Consider the following 5,042-nt stretch of genomic DNA (forward strand, 5'->3'; position numbering starts at 1 on the left):
TGTCTATATCTTCTTCATTTTGCGGGCCTTGGGTGTAAAGTTTTTTGAAATAACTTAGAAAGCAATTTCTAATTTCATTAGGTTTAGATATACTCTTTCCATCAACCTCTAGGCTTGTAACTGTATTTAGTTTCTGCCTTTTCTTCAATTGCCATGCCAAAAGTTTACCGCATTTATTTGCTGATTCAAAAGTCTTTTGTTTCATTTGCTTTATCTTCCATTCAATCTCTTGGTTCATCAATTCCATATATTGAGTTTGATATAACTTAATCTCTCTTAAAATGTCCTGAGACTTTGGTTTTGTTCTTAGTTTCCTCTCTCCTTCCTTTATCATTTCCAAGATCTTCTCTTTTTTCTCATTTTGTTTTTTCCTCTTTATTGAATTTTGCTGAATCAAAAATCCTCTCATAACAGCTTTACTTGCGTCCCAGATCACTCTTTTCTCCACGTCAGTCCTCAAATTTATTTCAAAATAGTCTTTTAAAGTCTTTTGGGCCTTCGTGAGAATCTCCTTATCTCGAAAGAGGGTGTCATTCATTCTCCATCTAAATTGACCGGTTATTGTGAGTTTCATCTCCATCTTCACGGCGTTATGGTCGGAGCAAGTTTTTGGGCAGATTTCCACCTTCTTAATCTTTGGAGCCAATCCACTAGTAACCCAGATTTGGTCAATTCTGGTCCAGGTCATCATTGCTTGGGAGAAGAAGGTTCCCTCTCTCTCCAGAGGGTTCCTTGTTCTCCAAATGTCTATCAAGTCCATATTTTCTGTCATTTCGAAAAAAGTCTTGGGGAGTCTCCCTTCTTTAGTGACTGTTAGTCTTTGTGCCTTGTCCATATTAGTGGAGACCACGCCATTCATGTCTCCCATGATTATCATATTATAATCCAGATAGTCCGTCAAAGTTTCATGAAGTCCCTTAAAGAAGTCAGATTTGCCTTCATTTGGTGCATAAATTCCAACAACTAAAAGTTTTTCTCCTTGTACTTGTATCTCCACAGCCAGATATCTCCCTTGTTCATCTTTAAATATCATTTTTGGAGCCCATTTCTCCTTCACATATATTACCACTCCCCTCTTCTTAACTTTGTCTGATGAGACAAATTCTTGTCCTAACCTTTTATTTGTGAGTAATCTCCTGTGGGCTCTAGTTATGTGAGTTTCTTGTAAACATATCAAATCCAATTGTTCTCTGTTCAAAATATGAAATACTTGTCTTCTCTTCAAAGGCCCATTCAGTCCATTACAATTCCAACTAAGGAATTGCAGAGCCATCTTGTTATTTTCTTAAGGCTCCTCCAACAGCTCCAAGTTGTTGCTCTTCTTCTGACGGTGGTGGTTTTTGTCCAAACGAGAGATTCAGGATATCCAGTGCTCTCCTCTGTTCTGCAAGTACGTCCACAGTCCCCTTCTGTAGGTCCTCCTGATATCTTGCCAGAAATTTGTCTTTATCTTGAATTGTCTTTATTTTCACTTTCTTTGCCTTGTAGTCGAATGACAGTCCTTGTGGGAATTCCCACCTGAAGCGGATCTGATTTTTCTTTAACAAAAGCACCAAATCCTTGTAGAAGTTTCTTAAGTCCAAGATATATTTTGGTATGTCTTTAAAGATCTGTACTGCTGAATTTCCAATTTGGAGGGCTTTTCCAAAGTGTAGTCCTAAAATTTTATCTCTTTCCTCCTTAGATCTGAGTGTGATCAAACAATCTCTTGGTGTCTTTCTATCTTGCTTTTTGCCGAGTCTAAAGGCAGTTGTGATTTTGAAATCGTCTTCCTCCAGGTCCCAGCAATCCGCAAACTCCCGTGTCAAATATTCCACAAGGTTGTCACTTTCATTCTCCGGAATCAGTCTTAATTTTAAGTTTCTCTCTTTCCTCTGTAACTCCCACAAGGCCAAGGTTGCATCATGCTCATAGACCTTCTTGGCAAGTGGCTCTAATTTCTCCTGCGTCTCTCCAGCTGTGGCTTTGGCCTCTTCGGCAATTTGACGCGTGGTAGCATTTTCCTCGACCAATTTATTTATAGATTCTGTATTCTGGTTTAATCTTGTTGATATTTCTGTTAATTTTTGTGTGTTCTCTGAAGTCTGTTTTGTCAAAGACTCCAGAGTCTGGTTTATCTTAAGCAAAGCTTCTGTCACAGCTTCCATAGAAACGGCTGCTCCTTTGTCCTGTCCTGTTGTTCCAGCTAGTCCGGCTGTTGCGCCTAAGATCGAACCTCTTCTCTTTGCTTGTTGCAGCTGCAGCTGTTGCTGTTGTTGTTGCTTGGTCTTGGCTCTTGTAGTTATCTCTTCTTGTGGCCCACTCATGTCAAGGTCAATTCCCACGGGATTTATTCTCCCTTGGAAAATTCCCCTGTCTTAGGCCGTGCTGGACTTCACTTTATCCTCTAGAGGGAGCAAATCAAAATGGCCATAGAAGAAAATTTCAAAATACATGAACAAAGGAGACCATCCAAGATGTAGAAAGAAAGGAGATTAACCCAGTCAAAATCAATGTTACTAAAGTCTTATAGCTTCCAATTGCCACAGTTGCCCAGTATACTGTTTATACTGTTTCTTCTTAAAATGTACAAAAGTCAGGCACTGTGGAAACTTTGTATCAAGATGTCACTTCACAGGGAAAAGTCAGCTCAATGTACTAAGAAGGCAGACCGTTTCAGACTTTCAAGTAGATGAGATAGCAGAGGTTTTTTCCTTCAAATAAGTCATGCAGTTAATGGTCAAATTCGCCTCCCCTCTGCCCTGCTTGCTAGAGGGGAGATCAAAGGTTTAAATGTCCGGTTTAGCTGATCAAAGGACGAATTTAAACGGATGCAGGTTTAGAGCTCCGTTGCTTTCACTTTCATGCGGTCGGGGGGAGGCAGACTTCCTTTGTTTAAATCTCCCCCGTTTTTAGCCCAATTTTTAAAATTAAGAAAAGTCCCAGTTATTTTTCAGTTCTTACTCACGGGGAATCAGTCCGAATTTCTTTTCAGGAAGGAATCGGCGCTCTCCGCTTATGGCGACGCGGCTTCACTTCGCAGGCTGGGTAGCGACTCTCAGCACCGCGCTCACTCCCGATGTCGATCCGTAGCCTTTAAAAAGGCTCTTTCACGGTACCGGGGGGCGCGAAGGTGCCCACCGAGTCTCCTTGTTCTCAGGCTTCAGCGCCTGGGATTTTAGGGGTCCCCCGCTTGCCGTAGCGGGTAAGACCCGAACTTGCGAAGCAGTCCTTCTCCGGAGCTCGGAGGTAGGACCGCCATTAAGCGCTCGCACCGACCGGAAGTCGGCAGGGGTGCCCAATTTCCCCATTACTTTTCATTTCGGTTCTGGAGGTGTTGCTGAATATGATAAGAAATGACCAGCAGGTCAAAGGTGTGCAGGTCGGAGCTAAACACTACAAGTTAAGAGCGTATGCAGATGACCTAGTATTGACTTTGCAAGAGCCAAACACTAGTACGAAAAGGGTTTTAGAAATAATTCAACAATTTGGCCAGGTGGCTGGATTTAAGTTGAATAAGCAAAAAACTAAAGTCTTAGGGAAAAACCTAACAGACATGGAAAAGGAGAAATTTCAGGAGGAAACAGGTTTGACAGTGGTTAAGAAAGTCAAATACCTAGGGGTTTATTTAACACCTAAGAATGTTAATTTGTATAAGGACAATTATGAAAAATGTTGGTCAGAGATTAAAAAAGATCTAGAAATATGGTCAAACCTGAAATTGTCAATGTTAGGCCGAATTGCAGTAATTAAAATGAATGTATTGCCTAGAATGTTATTTTTGTTTCAGACCTTGCAGATTCTTGATAAGATGGAATGTTTTAAGAGGTGGCACAAAGACATTTCGAAATTTGTCTGGCAGGGCAAAAAGCCCCGAATTAAATTCAAAATACTGACTGACGCTAAAGAAAGAGGGGGTTTTGCCCTGCCGGACCTAAAATTGTACTATGAGGCAGCAGCGTTTTGCTGGCTGAAAGAATGGATGCTCCTCGAGAATACAGACATCTTGGATCTGGAAGGCTTCAATAATGCTTTTGGTTGGCATGCATATCTTTGGTATGACAAGGTTAACAGTACCTTTAAAAATCACATTGTTAGAAAAGCATTATTTAATGTCTGGATAAGATACAAAGACTTATTGGAAAATAAAACCCCTAGATGGGTGTCACCAGTGGAGGCTAAAGCAGTGAAGAAACTCAATATGGAGGTCGGATGGCCGAAGTATTGGGAAATTTTAGAACAGGATGGAGACAAGGTTAAACTACAAAGTCAGGAGAAATTGAAGCACAAAGTAGAAAATTGGTTTCAATATCGCCAAATAATGGAAATTTTTAAACAGGATAGGAAAATCGGTTTCCAAGTGGAGAAATCAAAACTAGAGACCGAATTGCTAGAACCCAATACTAAGAATTTATCTAGAATGTATAACTTGCTGTTGAAATGGAACACACAGGATGAAACAGTTAAATCTGCTATGATTAAGTGGGCGCAGGATGTTGGACACAACATCATGTCAGATGACTGGGAATGGTTATGGAACACCGGTATCAAATTTACGGCATGTAATGCCTTAAAGGAAAACATTATGAAAATGGTATACAGGTGGTACATGACCCCAGTCAAGCTGGCAAAAATCTATCATTTGCCCGATAATAAATGTTGGAAATGTAAAGAGACTGAAGGTACTTTTTACCACCTTTGGTGGACATGCCCGAAGATAAAGGCCTTCTGGGAAATGATCTATAATGAAATGAAAAAGGTACTTAAATGTACATTTTCTAAAAAACCAGAGGCCTTTCTCTTGGGCATTGTCGGCCAATTGGTGACAAAGAAAGATAGAAATTTCTTTATGTATGCCACAACAGCAGCAAGAATACTCATCGCAAAGTATTGGAAGACACAAGATTTACCTACTTTGGAAGAATGGCAGATGAAAGTGATGGACTATATGACACTGGCTGAGATGACAGGCAGAATCCGTGACCAACGTAAAGAGATGGTGGAAGAAGAATGGAAAAAATTTAAGAGCTATCTTAAGGACTACTATAAACTCAACGAATGTT

This window comes from Podarcis bocagei (assembly GCF_964188305.1).
Source record: "Podarcis bocagei genome assembly, chromosome: W".
NCBI classification, from domain to species: domain Eukaryota; kingdom Metazoa; phylum Chordata; class Lepidosauria; order Squamata; family Lacertidae; genus Podarcis; species Podarcis bocagei.